This window comes from Panthera pardus, unplaced genomic scaffold, assembly GCF_024362965.1.
Source record: "Panthera pardus isolate Hobbes unplaced genomic scaffold, ASM2436296v1 HiC_scaffold_11, whole genome shotgun sequence".
In the NCBI taxonomy this organism is placed as follows: domain Eukaryota; kingdom Metazoa; phylum Chordata; class Mammalia; order Carnivora; family Felidae; genus Panthera; species Panthera pardus.
This window is the reverse complement of record NW_026526666.1, coordinates 44,411,541-44,432,178: the sequence shown is the minus strand read 5'-3', so window position 1 is coordinate 44,432,178 and position 20,638 is coordinate 44,411,541. Positions and strand designations below refer to the sequence as shown.

The following is a 20,638-nucleotide window of genomic DNA, read 5'->3' as shown; positions in this document are numbered from 1 at the left end:
AAAAAATGCATTCCCCCAAAGTAATGCATTTATAAAAGTAAAAATAAGAAAGTAAATACACATAATACATATTACATATTATGTAATATGTAAAAGTAAATACACATAATACATATTATGAAATTTGTGATTTCTTAGAAGATTCCAGACAGAAAAGACAAATTTTCTAAAAGACACCTCTTCAGGGGCACCTGGGTGGCTCAGTCAGTTAGGCATTGGACTCTTGATTTTGGCTCAGGTTATGATCTCACCATTGGTGAGATCAAGCCCCATGTCAGGCCTGTCCTTGGGAATCTGTCTCTCTTTCTCTGCCCCTCCCCTGCTTGCATGCACATGCGCTCTCTCTCTCTCTAAAAAAAATAAATAACCTTAAAAAAAATCCTTGTGAAGGAGATGGTCATTTAAAAAGACACTCTTCAGACAGAGAACGAAAGATGTGGGGTGCCTGGCTGGCTTAATCAGTAGAGCATGAGACTCTTGATCTCAGGGGTGTGAGTTCAAGCCCTGTGTTGGGCATGGGGACTACTTAAAAATAAAAAATAAAAAAGACAAAAGATCAGATATACAGAAAATAATGAAAAATAAAGTAGTAAATATGAAGGTAAATAGAAGGTAATTTTGACTGTATAAAACAATAACTACAATAGAATGTGGACATTTTTAAAACTGAAAATTCACAATGGTAATAAATTACAACAACAAATAAGTTGAGAGTGAAATATTAAAGTTAAATGTTAAAAAACATTAAATGTTTTTTAATGTTTATTTATCTTTGTGAGAGCAGACAGAGTACAAGTGGGAGAGGGGCAGAGATAGAGGGAGACACAGAATTCCAAACAGGCTCCAGGCTCCGAGTTGTCTGCACAGACGCGGGGCTCGAGCTCATGAACCGTGAGATCATGACCTGAACCAAAGTCAGAGGCTCAACCAACTGAGCCACTCAGGCACCCTAAGAGTGAGATATTAAAGTGTCCTAAGGTCCTTGAGCTCTCCAGGAGAATAATAAAAGTACTAACTTTAAACACTGATAAGTTAAGAATTCATGTAATAACTTCCATGGTAACCACTAAAAGACTAGAAATATTGTGTATAGCTTCTAAACTAGCCAAAGGAAACATGGATTGAATCTTTAAAAATTTAATCCAAAAGACAGCCAGAAATGAGAATAAAATAAATGAGGGAGGCAAAGGTGTTTACAAAAGATCTCTCTAAAATATTGGAGGTACAGAACTATTAGCAGTAAAAGTGTGGCTCAAAGTATGCCATGGAGACATTCATGAATAGAAAGCTAGTAGAGCTGTATTGCTATCAGTTATACAGGCTTTAAGTCAAAAACTTTCCCAAATTATAAAGAAAGCTATGCAACAATTCTCACTTCTTATACACTGAATATAGCCTCAAAATAAATCCGGGGAAAAAAGTAACAGAACAAAAGAAAGAACTTCACAATCATAGTGGGAGACAACAAAATGATTTTTTTCAATTATTGAAAGAATAAGCAGACAAAAAATTAGTAAAGATACAGACTTCAACGAAAATAGTTAGTAATTGACCTAAGGGGTGTACATTGGATACTGCACAAAAGAAGTGTAAAATATACATTCTTTTCAAACATTTGCAGAAATTATCTCAACTCATTTTAAAGGAATGAAACTACAGATTTTATTTATTTTTTTTTAACGTTTATTTATTTTTGAGACAGAGAGAGACACAGCATGAACGGGGTAGGGGCAGAGAGAGAGGGAGACACAGAATCGGAAGCAGGCTCCAGGCTCCGAGCCATCAGCCCAGAGCCCGACGCGGGGCTCGAAACCGCGGACCGCAAGATCATGACCTGAGCTGAAGTCGGACGCTTAACCAACCGAGCCACCCAGGCGCCCCAACTACAGACTTTTATTTGCAGCTAAACTAAAAATAAAATTTTTAAGAAGTAGAAAAAACAACTAAGTTTGGAAATTAAGATACATCTAAATAATGTATTATTAAAAGAATTATAAACATAAGAAAATATTTCAAATTGAGCAGTAACAAAAGTATAGGAAGCCAAAATGTGTGAGATGTCGCTAATTAAATACATATATTACATAAGATGAAGAACTGAAAATTGATGAACAGAGTATGTATCCTAAGAAGTTTTAAAGGTTCATCTGTAGTTTAGGGCCACTATAATTCATTTACTTCGCCATAAAATAACACACTGTTTGAATATACCAAAAATATAGTTACCTACTCTCTTTTAGGAAACATTTGGGATTTTCCAAGCTTTTACTGTTCTAATGTAGCTACAGACTTTACTATAAACATCTCTGCAGTGAAAGCTTGAGTTTCTTTTGGGTAAATATTTAAGAATAGAATTGTTGAAATGTTGGGTTTGTGAACAAATGAAGTTGTTATTCTGATTTATATTCCAGCAGTAAGTAAAAAAGATATTCCACATCCTCTCCAACACTTAGGTTACTGGACTTAGTATCTGCCATTCAAGTGAATGTGAAATGTGATTGGGAAATGGCATCTCACTGTGGCTTTGAATTGCATTTTTCCCTTCACAGCTGGGGTTTAACATCTGTTTATCAGCCATGATAACATGATAAACATGTGTTTATCAGCCACGGTTTTTCCTGTCCATGGTTTTTGCTCATTTTTCTATTGAGTAGTTTCTTTCCTTATAGTTCTTTTATATTCTTTAAAAATATTTTTTAGTTTATTTATTTTGACAGAGAGAGACAGAGAGAGAGAAGGGTGGGCAGAGGTGGGGGAAGAGGAGAGAATCCCAAGCAGTTTTCATGCTGTCAACACAGAGCCTGACTTGGGGCTTAATCTCATGAAACATGAGATCATGACCTGAGCTGAGATAATGACCCGAGCTAAGATCAAGAATGGAACACTTAACTGACTGAGCCACCCAGGCACCCTTAGTTCTTTTCTATTCTTGAGGTATAGTTGCTATAAATACTATCTCCTAGTTTGTAACGTGTTATTTTCTTTATTGTAATAAAATATACATAAAACCATTTTTTTAAAAAAAAGGTTTATGTATTTATTTTGAGAGAGACGTAGAGACAGAGAGTGAGCGGTGTAAGGGCAGAGAAAGAAAGACAGAATCCCAAGCAGGTTCCGTGCTGTCAGTGCAGAGCCAGACACAGGGCTCGAACTCACAAACTGTGAGATCATGACCTGAGCCAAGATCAAGAGTCAGACATTTAACCATCTGAGCCACCCAGGCACCCCCATTACAACCATTTTTAAGTGTGCAACTCAGTAGCATTCCACACATTCACTCTGTTGTGCCAGCATCACCACCAGTCATCTCCAGAACTTTTTCATTATCTCAGACTGAAATTCTGTACTCATTAAACAATAACTCCCCATTCCCTCCACCCCTCTGCCTCTCCTAACCACTATTCTCCTTTCTTTCATTATGAGTTTGTTTATAAGTTCACCTCATATGAGTGAATCATATAATATTTTTCCTTTTGTATTTGGCTTATGTCACTTACCATGTTTTCAAGACTCATCCATATTGCACAGTAATATTCTATCATATGTATAGACCACATTTTATTTATCCATTCACCAATGATAGCTATTTGGGTTGTTTTCCACATTCTAGCTATTTTGAATAATGCTGCCATGAACATTGGCATACAAATATCTGTTCAGGTCCTTGCTTTCTGTAATATGTTATTTTTACTATATTAAAAGTTTCTTTGATGAAAAAAGATACTAATTTTATATAGTCTTGCTAAAAATCATTCCCTACACCAAGATCAAGAAGGTATTCTGTGTTTTCTTTATGCAGCAATAAGAATGAAGTAATATAATATAGTCATAAATTCCACAATATTATATACAATATAATACCTCTTACAAAGTTAAAAGAAATTAAAATTATACTATTCTTTTAAAGGAATACATATATATGATAATATTTTAAAACATTAAATAAATTATTAAAAACAAGACTCAGGAGAGTGGTAGCCTGGGGAAGGGGTGGAGGCAGGGGGAGGGATTAGACTAGAAGGACAAAGAAAAGTGTATGTTAAAGGGATTGGCATGATGTTGTAAGATAATTTTTAAAAATCTAAAAAATTGTTGGAATTAATTATCATTTATAAGATTAGTAGATTAAAAAATCTATAAACAGAAATCAGTTAGGTTTTATACTGGCAACAAAGAAAATGGCATTTATTAAAAAACAGTGCAGTACAAAAATATGATGTACATAGGAAGATGTGCAAGATCTTTATAGAAAAATTATAAAATTTACTGAAAGACAATAAAAAGACTCTAAATAAATGGAAAGACATACTGTGGTCATGGACTAGAAAAATCATTATTTTAAAGGTGTCAGTTCTCTCCCAAACGATCTATAGACTTGAAGCAATTCTAGTCAAAACCTAAACAGACTGTCGGTGTCTATACAAATGCAGGACTAGAATAGCATATTCAATAGTGTATGGAAATTTATAGGGCCAATCATAGCCAAGATCTACCAAATATGAAAATGTATTATAAAGCTGTAAGACTGTATAGGATTACTGCTTAAGGAGTTAGTTATATGTTAGGACTTGATGCAAAAAATACAAACTATTCAACTTCTATCTTATTTATATATGTTCCTTAATATTTCTTGATTTTTAATATGGCATTTGGCTATTTTCCTATTTAATAATGATTAAATAAGTAAGGCGAAAAGTTTTGATGGATATTAACTCAAAAGGAAGTTATGCTACAGGACTCTGTCCCTGTGTTTTTTATATTTAAGATTCTTAAACAACACAGAATAATGAAAGTCTTGGGTTTCAAAATCATCTCAATATTTTTTTTAATTTGCATATACTATGCATTTTATAAAAATATTTTATAGGCATTATCATATTTAATCTTTATAGTAAACCTCTGAAATAGAGAATGTAATTTTGGGTGGAACAAGTTGGAACTCATTATTGCCTAAAGCCAGCAGAATTTAATGGACTAAATTAGTTTTAAAAGATGACTTATGCAAATATGGATGGACGGGATCTAGTTCAATGGCAATTTTTATGGAGTTGAAAAAGAGTCTTAATATGAGAAAAGATAATACTAAACAGAAATACAAATGTTTTAGTCTGTTTAATAGTAGCAAAATATACATTTCAAGGGAAGTGATGGCAAATTGTACTCTGCATTGGTCAGCTAATACTAGGAATGCTGTGTTCAGTTCCAGGTACCATATTTTGAAAGACATGAATAAACTAGAGAACATCTTGGGGTGCCTGGGCGGCTCAGTAGGTTGAGCGTCCGACTTCAGCTCAGGTCATGATCTCACAGCTCGCGAGTTCGAGCCCCGCATTGGGCTCTGCGCTGACGGCTCGGAGCCTGGAGCCTGCTTCGGATTCTGTGTCTCCCTCTCTCCCTCTCTGCCCCTAACCCACTCGCATTCTTGTCTCTGTCTCTCTCAAAAATAAATATACACTTAAAAAATTAAAAAAAAAAAAAAACAACTAGAGAACATCTGCTGGGGAAAGACTGAGATGATTAAAAAATTAAAACTGTCATGAGAGGAATGGTTGAGATTATCCTGGAACATGTAAGCTTTCATCAAATATTTTAAAAAGCATCCTGTAAAAAGAGAAATAGAATTATTTAAAGTTGGCTCAGAGAATAGATATATGGCCAACAGATGAAAATTATAGGAATACATATTTAAATTAAGTGAAGAACTTTTCTAATAATTCAAAATGTTCAACTTATCCTCAGGGTTTGGTATTGTGCAGATTAAATTCCAGATAAGTGGCTAATTTTTTTTAGTTCTCATTTATTGAGGCATAATCTGCACAGAATAAAGTGCACTAATCTTAGGGTTTTGTGGTTTTTTTATTTTTATGTAGGTAAACCACCATCCAAATCAAGATACAATACATTTTCCAGAACCCAGAGATAAGAGCTGTGCTGTCATGGAACTTACAATCTAGTGAAGACAAACATTAGAGAAGTACAATAAAATTTGACAATGTGGAAGCTCCAAAGGTGCTCTGAGAGCATCTAGTGGAGCCTGACTGATCCAGGGGTAAGGTAAAGTATCTCAAGGATGTGACATTTAAACAGAGACTTTGGAGAAGAGGAGAAGTTAACCTAACAGAGGACGAGTTTGTTGGGGAGATTTTTGTAAGATGGGTACAGGATATGCAAAGTTCCACCCTTCAAAAAGCAAAAGAGAGCATAAAGTATTCAAGAAACAGAGTCAACTCTGAAGGCAAACAGAATAAAAATTCAGATAAGCAAGCACCAAGCAACTGCATTATTTTCCTTTAGCTGATCCTAAAAAGCTTCTATCATCTTCATATAATATTGATGAGAAAGAAACCAATTGACTTGAACAAATAAAAGAATATGGTAGCTTTTCTTCTCTGAATTTCCAGAACCTTCTGTTTAGGCCAAAGTCCCCATTCCTAACTCTGTCCTCTCAATTTCAGCCCAGGCTTCCCATGCTTTATTTCTTACATCTCGTAAGCTGATTTTTCCAGCTGCTTATTACATAAATATTCCTCTTGGGCTACTGTATGTTTTAGGTGAAAGACTTGATTCTTATGTCCTCAAGGATGAGAAAGAAGATGAAAGAAGCAACTGATACTTTGTTAGGAAACATCTTTATGGAATAAAAATTACTAAACTATATCATGTGTCCCAGTCCAGAAAAAAAAAAGGGTCTCATCAAAGTGCTATTAACTATAAAATAAAAAAGTCCTTATTAAGAAAAATACTAACAATTACTATAAATTAAAATTTCAAAATTTGGGGGTACTCATTTCAATTATATCCATACTTTTTGTGGCATGCCTTGATTATAATTTTCTATGAATTTTAATAACAGCTAAATTCATTGAAAGCTTATTCTGTTCTAAGATCTTTATATGTATTTATTTATGTAATTCTTACAACAACATATGAGGTAGCTACTATTATTATGACTATTTAACAGATGAGGAAATTGCCCACAGGCACATAGCTGGAAAGAAACAGAGTCTAACACAGGGAATCTGATTTCCGGATCTTCCAGCCCTAAAAGAGTGCTTGTTAATGATGATGATGAAAATATTGTAACTGTAGGAAACACCTGATTGGTAGAGAGGCTCAGTGTGCTTCACTGCCTCCCTCTTCACTTGGATCTAAAGCATCTTTCCAGCCCTCTCCCAACGCTGACCCACAAACCTGCTAAACTATCCTATGTACTAATTAGTGAGCCAGTAGTCTTTTCTATCCTTGTTGTAATGTAATGATAAAAGGATTAGATTTGGAATCAGAGGCTTCCATATACCATTAGTTATATGACCCTGAGCAGGTTATGTAATTTCTCTGAGCCTCAGTTCCTCATTGCTAATAGGAAAATGAAGAGCTTTGTAAATTATAAAGTACTGGGGGGGAATACTAAATTATTGACATGTGTATCAAAAACTCTTTAAGGGAGTTTTATTCCTGGATGTAATATCTTAACTCATAGGTGAATTTTTATAATAATATCAGGTGATACAGGTAACTGATACAAGAGTTAATTTGGGAACTGAGAGGATCTTTCTGCATCCTTTGAACAAACATCAAAAACAGGTGTCTAGTGTTCCCACTTAACTTCCATATAGTTATATACTTCCATATAACACTCAGGTTCACAAGTTAAAATATATGTATCTCCCATAATGAACATTTACCCTCCAATCTATTAGCAATCTACTAGCAGAATATTGGGAGATGCAAAGGACTAGGCTATTTGTGACTGCTTTGGTTTTGTACTGTCCTAACCAGACCTCTGAACAGTAAATTGTTCTGCATGCACATCCTAATGAGCACCAAGCTTCAAAGAGGTCCCACAGACATTTCAGCAAGAGGCTTTCTTTTGGTACAAACCCCAGATTACTGCTGGAAGGCTGTTATGTATTTTTGAATGGCTGGAAAATATACTACCTTTTAAAACTGTAATTAACTATTGTTTTCTTAAGCATAAGTCATTGAATTTGGTCATATGCCACCTCTGGATTTGTTGATATAAATTTGTATTTGGGAATATTAATAGCAAAATATAATATACAATCCTTGTCCACACAAATTGCAGTAAATTACAGTTCGCCAAATTGCCGTACAAAGAGGAAAATAGAAATGGTTGTGGATTTCATAAAGCAAACATAGTATTCCAAAAATAATTACAGAGTTGTCACCTTAAAATATACAATTGTTTCTCAAAAGTGATCAGTATTAAGTAAAGACACTTTTATCCACATTAGATATCATTGACTTCATAGTTACAATCTCTCCCCCCCATCTACTTTTTTGGTATTTATTTTAGAAAAGTTGGTTCTTTTTCTTTATTTTTCTGAGAAAAAAGGTAATGTATAAAAACATTTATATGTGTACACAAATTTTATTTGGAAAAAATTATATGCCACTGATATTATATGATTCATTAACTAACTATAATCCATTAAGTATGGAGAATTTGTTATATTTTAAGACACTATGAAACAAAGTCAGTTGTTTATTTGTTTTGTTTTGCTTTTGAAGCAATGCTCTCTTGAGCAAACTGAAGTTATTACAAAACAGGCCTTTTCAGCTTCCACTGTCCTATGCAAACTTTAGTTTTAAATAAATAAACTATTCTATATATATACAAAGCATATGTAAATGTTCACATTGTACACAAGTTTCTTATATATTAAGTTTATATTGAAAAAACAGAAACATCTATTTCTCAACATACAACTAAAAAACAAAACAAAACAAAAAACAACTTTAAAATCTATGTTCAGTCCTGAATAACTGAATAAAAGATGGCTGAGAAATCTTGGGATCCAACAAGTACACAAACATGGAAATTAAGAATTGTCCTCTAAAATAAAGTTGTAATCAAAATGTTTATCAATAAAAGTCTATGGGTCTCTATGTTTTAATGACTTTCAGAGCTAAGTAGAAGTGATTCAAGCTTGATTCCAAATCTTTTATAACCATTTTATAGCATTATACAACCAAATTAAAAGTTCACCAAAAGCTGATGAATCCTATAGTATATTCGGTTGTTTTATGTAAGCTCAACTCAGAGGGGGAAAGTCACAAGGGGTTGATTTTTAATGCTAATTTTGATTTCTAATGCTTACAATAAATTAAGTCAACCACGTTCTAAGTTCCGGACTGCCACACATGATCTAAAATGCTCTGTGGGGATAAAACACTTTAGAAGCTTATAATTCCTACAGAGTGTTTTGATTATTTTATACAAACTAAACTCAAACAGCAAAAAATTTCACAAGGGAAATTGTTGTGTGGTTTAAAGCCATATAATCTGTTTTCAACCCTTGTCTTTGCCTTCAGTTAAAGGCATACTCATTAACTTGAAACAATAAACTCAAACCTTAACATTTCTGGAAAGAATTCAATTCAGAACTTTGGCAGTATCGATGGTAAATATTACACACATGCCTAATGTGATCTTATACAGATACACAGGACATGTAGGTAACGTAGGCAATGCCAAAGTTTTAAATGAGCAACAGATATACTGTATATCATTGCCTTATATATGGGCATTATCTCCTCACACACATATGCAAAACTCTGGCTTTCTCAGTACTGAATTGGAAGCTGTGGTTATAATTTAAACATTTATTTAGAGAATAAATGTAGAATAGAATTGAAGTGGTATTAATTATATATCACATAAGAAATGCTGATCAATAACAAATTAAAAAAAGAAAAAAAAAGGTTGGGCCATTCATAGACTAAATAGACTAAAAAATAACTATCCACTTGAGGTTTATAGTTAAAAAGGAATGACACAGGCTAAGTAAACAACCTCCTAACACCTTAGCTAAATGTGATGGAAATGGATTAGGCATTAACACAGGGAAAAGAGAAAAAAATGGATTTTTTAAATGAGTAATCATTTTATTTCTTTGTATAAAACTAACCTGAGTTAAATTTAGGTGGAAGAGATAGTAGGATGCAGCATTTTATAAAGAGAAGGAAACATTGTTAGAACAAGTAGAGAAAAAAAGAAAAGACCTAGAAGGCAGAGAGATTCAGGAAGGAAGAAATTATGTTCACAAGTCAGAACAGTCCACAGCTTGGCACATATTTCACTCATGAGTGTCTAAAACATAATCAGATAGTTTAACTCACTCAAACATAAAATAAGACCATGAACAGGCAAGAGAAAAACAGAATGTGGTGGTTTTAAACAATTTTTCAAAGTTACAACTCTCCCGCACTAGCTATACATTTGTCTTTGTAATAGCAAGGCTGGAAATCACTAATCCATACAGAACTAGGCATTGTATATCTTTTGAAAAATTGTCATATATTCACTCTTTGTTTTAAAAGAGCAAACATAACAAAGTACTTCCATAACGAAGTAAAACCATGACAAAGAAAATTCCATTTAATTACAAATAGGTTTGCCCAAGAGAAGCCATGACTCTATCTCCTCAAATTTAGGGACTATTTTCAAAATTTTACTAGAGTGTAAACAAAATATCTACTGCTGCCTCCATCCCCACCATTCTAGCCCCAACCCTAAACACTATGGATTTTGAGAATATTAGCAGAGTAACCTCTAGCTCTATCTATATTGTTCAAACCTGATATACCTTATATAAATATGTGCCATAAGTTGTAGTGTCTTTTCAAAGTCTTCCACCTGTTAATTCTATACTATATTTTCATTTATTCACTCATTTAGTTGAAGGGGATTTACTGAGTTCCAGACACTGGCACTGTAAATAAGACATTCATGAATCCCAGCCTTGAGGAGTCAAGAGCCTAGCAGTGTATTTTGATAAGTTTCAATATAATATGGTAAATGCGAGGATATGGGAAATACAGATTATTATAGGAGCACTTAAGAGAAATACCCAATTGTTGTGGTATAAGATGGAGAGTCAAGATAGGCTTCCTGAAGGCTGAGATCTAGAGGTGCAGCTCCATCTATGTAGGAGACAAGTGAAAATTAATTTCTAACTTATTTCCTATACCCTTGTAAAATCTTATCAGTTACTAAAAGACTTCATATATTCCTTTTGCTTAAGTCTTTTCATGGCACATTCTGGTTTAAATCCTTGCTATTCTGGTCATTATCTCAATGTTTATCCATCTAAAGAAGTTTACCATTGTCCCTTGCATTTTTTTTAAAATTAATATCTAACATTTATCAAATGCTTACTGAAGGCTGGGTATTAATTCTATGTGTTTTACCCATTTTATCTCAATAATCCTCTTGACAACTTTATGAGACAGGTATATTACTATGCTCATTTCACAAATGAGGAGTCTGAGGCTTAGAGTGTTTCAATAATTTACTCATGGTCAGCTAGCTGGTAAATTGTACAGCCAAGACTTGTATCAGGTCTCATTTGAATCTTCAGCCTGCATTCTTGGCCACTATCATCTACTGCCTTCTTCCCTTTTGCTACTCCAAAGCCCAAGTTAACCCCATCTCCGCCATGTATCCTCTTTCTGCAGAAGCTGAAGTGGAATACTTCCAGGCACAGGAAGAAAACAATACTTTTCAACTAAAACAATGTGAAAAAGCCCTATGATGCCATTACCCTAATACCCAAATCAGACAAAAATATTATAAGAAAATTAAAACTACAGACTAATATCTCCCATGCAAAAAGATGCAAAATCCTCTAATAATGTATAAAAAGAATTATTATACCATGACCAAGTGGGAGTTATTCCAGGCAGGTAAGGTTGGTTCAGCATTCAAAAATTCATGTAATCCATTACCTTAACAGGCTAAAGAAAAAAAAAAAAATCACATGCTCATATCTCACATGCCTGTAGATGCAAAAAAAAAAAGAATTTAATAAAATCCCATTCAAACTAGGAATAGAGGGAACTTCCTCAACTTGATAAATAAAATCTACAACAAACAAATAAAATAAAATAAAACAAAAATCATGTTTCTAACATCATGCCTAATAGTGAAAAATTAGAAGCTTTCCCACTAAGACCAAGAAGAAGGCAAGGATGTGCCCTCTCACCACTGCTTTTTAACAGTACTAGAAATACTGGAAGTCCAAACTAATGTAATGAGAGAAGAAAAGGGGGAAAAAAGGTATACAGATTAAGAAGAAAGAAATAAAACTGTGTTTGTTCACAGATGACATGGCTGTCAGTGTGGAAAATCCCAAAGAATCAACAAAAAACCTCCTGGAACTAATAAGTAATTATAACAAGGTGGCAAGATACAGAGTTAACATACCAAAGTCATTCACTCTCCTATATCTGAGCAATGAGCAATTGGAATTTAAAATTAAAAACACAATACCATTAGCAATCCCCAAAATGAAATACTTAAGTATAAATCTAACAAAATGCATTCAAGATATATATGGAAGACTACAAAGCTGTGATTAAAGAAATCAAAGAACTAAAATTTGGATAGATATTCCATATTCATGGATAGGAAGACTCAATATTGTCACAATGTGAATTCCTTCTAACTCAATAGATTAAATGCAATTCCAATAAAAATCCCAGCAAATTATTTTATGGATATCTGATTTATGACACCAAATAACCAACATAATATTGAAGGAGAAAAACAAAGTCAGAGGACTGACACTGTCATATTTCAAAACTTACTCAAAGCTATAGTAATCAGCACAGTATGATATTGATGAAAAATAGACAAACCAGTGGGACAGAATAGAGAGCTAAGAAACAGACCATCACAAATACTGTCAACTGATCTTTGACAAAGGACCTAAGGCAACAAAATGCAGCAAAAATTGTCTTTTTATTTTTATTTTTAATTTTTTTAATGTTTATTTATTTTTGAGAGAGACACACAGTGTGAGTGGAGGGGCAGAGAGAGAAGGAGACACAGAATCGAAAGCAGGCCCCAGGCTCTGAGCTGTCAGCACAGAGCCCAATGTGGGGCTTGAACCCACAAACCATGAGATCATGACCTGAGCTGAAGTCAGACACTCAACCGACTGAGCCACCGAAGCACCCCAAAACTGCCTTTTTAACAAATGGTGCTGAACCACTGGACAACCACATGCAAAAAAATGAACTTAGACACAGACTTTACACCTGTCACAAAAATTAACTAAAAATGGAAGATAGATCTACATGCAAAATGCAAAAATATAAAACTCCTAGAAGATAATATAGAAAATCTAGATGACCTTGGGTGCGCTGATGACTTTTTAGATACAGCCCCAAAGGCAGGGAGAGAAATAATTAATCAGCTAGACTTCATTAAAATTAAAAACTTCTCTATGAGAGACACTGTTAGGAACATGAAAAGACAAACCACAATATGGGAAAAAAATACTTGTAAATGATATGTCTGATAATTAACTGATATGAAAATATACAAAAAACTTAAAACTCAACAATAAGAAAAGAAAAACTATTTTAAAATGGGCCAAAGAGCTTAACAGAACCCATGCCAAAGAACAAAAATAGATACCAAATAAGCATATGAAAAGATATTCTGGTTGCCTTGGTGGCTCAGTTGGCCAACTTGGCTTAAATTATGACCTCATGGTTTGTGGGTTCAAGCCCTGCATCAGGCTCCATGGTGACAACACAGAGCCTGCTTGGAATTCTCTCTCCCTCTCTCTCTGCCCCTCCCCAGCTCATTCTCTCTCTGTCTCAAAATAAATAAATAAACTTTAAAAAAGATATGCCACATCATACATCATCGAGGCAATGAGGTACCACTACACACCTATTAAAATGGCCAAAATCCCAAACACTGACAACACCAAATGCTGGTGAGGATGTGGAGTAACAGGAATTTGCATTCATTGCTGGTAGGAATGCAAAATGGAACAGCCACTTTGCAAGGCAGCTTGGCAGTTTCTTACAAAATTAAATATGCTCTCTTACCATACATCCCAACAATGTGCTTCTTGGTATTTACCCAAATAGGTTGAAAACTTACGTACACACAAAAGCCTGCATACAGCTATTTATAGAAGTTTTATTCATAATTGTCAAAATTTGAAAGTAACCAAAATGGCCTTCAGTAGGTGAATGGATAAATGAACTGGCATATCCATACAATGGAATATTATTCAACACTAGAAAGAAATGAGCTATTAAGCCATGAAAAGGCATGGACGAATCTTAAATATATACTACTAAGTGCATAAAGCCATTCTGATACATACTGTATGATTCCAATTATATGATATCCTAGAAAAGGCAAAAATATGGAGACTCCAAGATCAGTGTTTGCCAAAAGGATGAGGGGCAGAGGGTATAATAGGCAGAGCACAGGGGATTTTTAGGACAGTGAAACAGTTCTGAAATATACTACAGTGGTGGATACATGTCATTGTACATTTGTTAAAACCTGAAAATGTACAACTCAAGACTGAGCTCTAGTGAGAACTATGGACTTTGGGTGACAATGATGTGTCCATGTAGATTCACCAGTTATAGCAAACACACCACTCTGGTGTGGTACATTGAGTGTTGGGGAAGCTGTGAATGTGTGGGGCTGGGAGCACATGAAAACTTTGTACTTTCTGCTTAATTTTGCTGTGAACCTAAAACTGCTCTAAAAAATAAAATATATTTTTTTTAAAGATAAACTCCTGAGAGCCTCAGCCTTACTTACAGTGCTGCCCAGAGAGCACTGAGCCCTCATCCATCCACTGCCACCCACTCTGAACACAAAACATGTGGTCATGGATAAAAATGAGCTGGGGCAGGGGACCAAACTGACCGAGCAAGCTAAACAGTATGATTACATGACAGCCTTCATGAGATCTGTAACTGAGCAAGGAGCTGAATTATCCATTGAGGAGAGGAGTCTGATCTCAGTTGCTTATAAAAATGTTGTAGGAGCCCACAGGTCTTCATGGAGGATCGTCTCAAGTATCGAGCAAAAGACGTAAAATGCTGAGAAACAACAACAGATGGATGGAGAATACAGAGAGAAAACAGAGACCCAGCTAAGAGAAATCTGCAATGATCTACTGTCTCTTTTGGAAAAGTGTTTGATCCCCAGTGCTTCACAAGTAGAAAGCAAAGACTTCTATTTGAAAATGAAAGGAGGGGCGCCTGGTGGCTCAGTCAATTAAGTGTCCGTCAGACTTCAGCTCAGGTCATGATTTCATGGTTCCTGGGTTTGAGCCCTGCATCAGGCTCTGTGCTGACAGCTCAGAACCTGGAGCCTGCTTCAGATTCTATGTCTCCCTCTCTCTGCCCCTCCCCTGCTCATGCTCTGTCTTTCTCAGTCTCTCAAAAATAAATAAACATTATTATTATTTTTTTTAATGGAAGGAGACTCCTAGCATTACTTGCCTGGGGTTGCTGCTGGTGATAGAAAGGGATTGTGTGTGGATCAGTCACAACAAGCATACCAAGAAGCTTTTGAAATCAGCAAAAAGGAAATGCAACCAGAGCATCCTATCAGATTGGGTCAGGCCCTTAACTTCTCTGTCTTCTATTTGGAGATTCTGAACTCCACAGAGAAATCCTGCTCTCTTGTAAATACAGCTTTTGATGAAGCCATTGCTGAACTTGATACATTAAGTGACGAGTCATAAAAAGATGGAATGCTAATAATGTAATTACTGAGAGACAACTTGACATTGTGGACATCAGATACCCAAGGAGATGAAGCTGAAGCAGGAGGAGGAAGGGAAACTCACCAGCCTTCTGACTTTTGCCTGCCTCATTCTAAAATTTACACAGTGGACCATTTGTCACCCATGCTGTCCCACAAATAATTTTTTGTTTACAATTTATGACAGGTTTATGTTACTTCTTTTTAAATTTCCATTTTTCTCATGTGGCTTTTATGTTTAACATCAAGGGAATAGAACCAGTTAACATTTAGGGAGTTATCTGTTTTCATCTTGAGTTGGCAAATATGGGGATGTGGAATTTTTATACTAGTTATAAACGTTTGGCATAATACTTGGTACATTGTGGTCTCACAAAGGCCAGATTAAAACTGCTACCATGTCTCAGCGGAGAAAACTGCCTACATACTGGTTTATCCTGGTGGGGAACAAAAGGAATAATTGGCTCTATGGGGTGCCTAGGTAGCTCAGTCAGTTGAGGGTCTGACTTCAGCTCAGGTCATGATCTCGCGGTTCGTGAGTTTGAGCCTCACGCCGGACTCTGTGCTGACAGCTCAGACTGGAGCCTGCTTTGGATTCTGTGTTTTCCTCTCTCTCTGCTCGTGCTCTCTCTCTCTCTCTCTCAATAATAAACATTAAAAAAATTAAAAAAGTAAAAAAAGTAAAAGAAAAAAAAAAGGAATAATTGTTTCCAGACACAGTTATAGTTATTGTGGGTACTTTAAGGTTTGGAGCACTTACAAGGCTGTAGTAGAAATGGGTATCCCATGGATTTTACATGTTGAACCATGTGTAACTGTGGAATACTCATTCTCAGTGTACACACCTTGGACTATAGTTGCAGAAGTGTTCCTTTAGTCGCAGACCAATTTACTCTAGATAAAGGCAGAAACAGTTCATATTCCATTATTTGCAAAGTTACCTGCTGTTTGCTTTTGTTATATTTGCTATACTCATTTTATTTGTACATAAATGTTTTAGGCAACCTAAGAACAAATGTATAATAAAGATGCAGTAAAAATAAATTGCTTAATTCCATTACTTTATGTATTTCAAGAACAGCAGCAAAACAAAAATCCCATGTATTTAACTTTTTTAGGATTTTTTTTTTTGCTTTTGTGATTTCTTTTGTGGGGGGGGGAGGGGGGAGGCGGGAATACTTGCCTAACATGCACGGGCTGTAAAAACAGTTAACAGGGAAATAACTGAGATGATGGCTAGGTTTGTTTAATGTCCTATGAAATTTTCATGAACAATCTAAGTTGTTAAGAACAAGTGTGTTAAATTCATGTAAGTGGAATAAAAGTTTTATGAGTGGACTTTTCAACTACTTTCTCTATACCATTTCATGCCAATTAGTCTTTGGTTCTGAAACTTCTCTAAAGGAAATTGTTGGAAATTTTTGGAAATTCTTTCCTTATTTCCTCTTGGCAGCATATGGGCTTTTACCAAGTTTAATACAAAGTTTATCATAACAACAACAGCAAGGTATAAACTCCTCAGGACAAAGAGAAGAGGAAAGGAAACAAAGTTTTGGAAGATGGAAAAAAGATGGAACAAATAGCGACTGACTCAGTATGGCAGAGAAAGGTGAAGCCCAACTACGTGGAAAGAGAGATGCCAAGGAAAAGTAAGCATGTTTGTTCTGCTAAACTCTAGAAAGATTCAGGAATTAGAGGTACCAGGTGACTTTGAAGACTAAAGGGCAAGGTAGCGTGAGCACAAGAGGATGGATTTTTGAGTCTGTAATGGGAGTATTCAGAGTTTAGTTGTCCTCCCCTAGCCTATATCCCCAGTCCACCAAGACAAAATAGGACATTACTCTAGGTGGAGATTTACTCAGAAAGGCTCTGGTTTGGGGGACACTATGAGAAAGACATGCAACCCAGGATACAGAAAATCTTCAACAAAAGAAAGTATCCCCAGGGTAGAGATGAAGACAGATCCCAAGAAAACTATGGTATAGTAGACTTAGAAAGCAGTCAGTTATATTGGATCAGCAAGATGGAAAATCTAGGAGGGATGTTTCCAAGGGAAAAAAGTGGAACTCATCTATTACCAATGAGATCTGACAGTAAGAAGAGGAGCTTTAGTGCTTAGAAAGAAAGCTTGGGCTGAATGAGCAACATGTACATGGAAAACTAGACAAAAATAAACAACATGATAGTTAACTTTGGGAAAAACAGTGAGCGTTTTTAGTGTTGTTTTTTTTTTTAAGACAGAGAGAGCATGAGTGGGAAGAGGGGCAGTGAGAGAGGTGAGAAAGAATCCTAAGTAGGCTCCACACTGTCGGCATGGAGCCCAATATGGGGCTCGATCTCACAACTATGAGATCCCGACCTGAGCCGAAACCAAGGGTCAGAGGCTTAACTGACTGAACCTCCCAGGTGCCCCAGTGCAACTTTATTTTTAAACAGGCATTCAAAAACGTAATACTCTCAGATGAAAGTTATTTTGTTTAAAGTAGTCACTTTGAGATTTAGTCCCTGTTCAACACTGCTGCCATTTTTATTACTATACAACCTATAATACATTCTTCCGTATGACTGCAGTAATAATGAATTTTCTTCCAATGAAAATGAAACTTATTTTGCAAATCAGTAGTTATTAGTCACCAAATCTAGTACCAAGGCAAGTGAGTCAGCAGAGTAATATTTCTACTGTTTTGTAGCTTAAATAGTTTTTAATAAAATTCCTGAAAAGGAGCTCCTCAGAGTTTTTTAAATGTAGTAACTTTAAACCTACTACTGTTTTGATATTGTAGTCCTTACTTATTTTTATATATCATTTTAGGAATGTTTGTTTGGTTTTAGTCTCAAATCCCACCCCTTCCCCTACATTTTTCAGTACTTTGTAAAATGAAGACACATGATGGGCACTCAACCAATGTCTATAATGTTGAAACTTCTCTGCCTTTTTTTCTGTAGGAGGCAACCAGCAATCAGAAAGAGACATAATAAAAACCACCTGGGTAACTCCAACCAACTCAGAACCTCTAGATTGAAATTAGTGGTTCCATTTCCATCAAAAAAATCTTTTTTGTTTGTTTCTTTTCTTCCATTTTTAGAAGCAAAGACACCCATTCAAATACCTGGTGAAAATTTCTAGACAGGTCTGGGTTTCCAGTTCCAGAAAACTAAGATAGAGTTGCTGGAATATTATGCCCAGATTCTCTTGGCTTTACCTCCTGTACAAATAAATCCATCCACTGATGTGCTTGGCAAGGTAACAAAAACAGCCGCAGGGGAGGCGAAACCCATCCTGGCACAGGCTCTGGGTTGATTCCCTTTGTTAAGGACTCTCCTCTTTAAAGCATGTGGACCCTCCTAGGTTGACAGGAAGAGGCCAGGCAGCAATGGGTGGAGGGAGAGGAGAGTCAAGCACACTGACCCTTGATTGAGCTCTGCTCCCAGCTGTCCCCAACTTCTGAAATATGGTAACCTTTTCCACGCTTGCCCTGGAGATTCCCATGGGAACAGTAGAGTTCCTGAGCCACAGTCCTACAAATGGGAAGAGATGTTACAGGTTCAAATAACCCAGAGATGGGAGGGAAAGAGGAAGGGAAGAGAGAAAAAAAAGAGGTCAAGGAAAAAAAGAATCGACTGGGAGTGATAAAAGAGACTACAAGGACAGATATGAGAAGATCAGATAACTAGAAATTAGGTTTTTGGGGTTTTTTTTCCATTGGGAAAATAGAGAAAGGGAAAGGAAATAGCAACAAAAAATTTCTGAAAATTCAGGTGAATTCTGCCAGTCACAGGAGGATTCTTCCAACCGTCTTTTATCCTCAGCTACTCTCAAGGTAATGTGTCACACCTGTGCCTAGGTTAGGGCTTAAGAGCATAGACTTTGGAGCCAGATTTCTCTAGATCTACCACTGTCTAGGTATATGGCAATTATTTCACTTCTCTGTTTATAAGTTTGCTCATCTGAAAAATGGAGATGATTACAGTGCCTACCATATGGGATTACTGTGAAAATTAAATATGTTAATGCATGTAATAAAAGAGTGTTGTATAGTATATGACATATAGTGTACACTCAAATTTTACTTGTTATATTTTGATGGTACCAATGAATAGCTTCTGACAATTAAGTCACTTGGTGGAGGTAACCCAATTCACCACGCATATTCATTTATTTATAAGTTTTCATTAGAGGTATTCATTAAAAGGATTGCTCATACTTTTCTGATCTTGAAATACCTATATTTACCTCCTTATCTCAACCTATCAAAACGTAGCATTCTTCAAGCACCTGTCAGTTTCACAACACTTATGCCAACCTCCCCCATGACAACCATTCTTGATGTCACCTGTGAACTCTTAACAATATTTAACATTTGTAAGTTTGGCACTTAGCAGTTCATATACCAGCATAATCTATATAGTGTCTTCTAAAGCTAGATGGATGGATAGTAATAGTTACAGATTAGCTTCTCATAGCCTTCCTTGTATTAGGAAGGGAAAAAGAGGATGGTCAAAGAATATACGTAGAGACATCACAGAAAAGTATTTCTTATGTCTTTGTCCACTACAAATTATGCAGGTCTCCAGTGCTGAAAGACCCTCCCTTTTTTGAGAATCTCTTGAAGGATGAAGTCTCCTTGAATGGTGGTGGGAAGGAATAAGTGATATGGTATGAGTTGCAAAGGGAGGCAGAAATATCCAGAATAACTCAACTATATCCTCAGTCCATAATTATAACTGTTAAAAGATGTCACCAAATGGGCTTTGATGTCAGAAAAGGGATTCTTCCTTGGCCTTCTATTTACTTGCTGTGCAATTCCGGAAAATTTATGAAGCTATATGAGGTTCACTTTCCTCATCTGGAAAATTAGGGAAACAATGTCTTCATTATAAGATAGCTGTAATATTTAAAGAACTTACTATGATGCCAGAGGCACCTGGGTGGCTCAGTTGGTTAAGTGTCCAACTCTTGATTCTGGTTCAGGTCATGATCTCATGGTTGGTAAGATGGAGCCTTGCACTGGGCTCTGTGCTGAGAGCGTGCAGTCTGCTTGGAATTCTTTCTCTCCTTCTCTCTCTGCCCCTCCCCCA

The 20,638-nt window shown here is 35.7% G+C and overlaps 1 pseudogene; it reads left to right on the top strand.

Moving 5' to 3' along the window:
- The first annotated feature begins 14,675 nt into the window (after window positions 1–14,675).
- On the top strand, window positions 14,676–15,722 carry LOC109266602 (14-3-3 protein zeta/delta-like; annotated as a pseudogene).
- The last annotated feature ends 4,916 nt before the right edge of the window (window positions 15,723–20,638 follow it).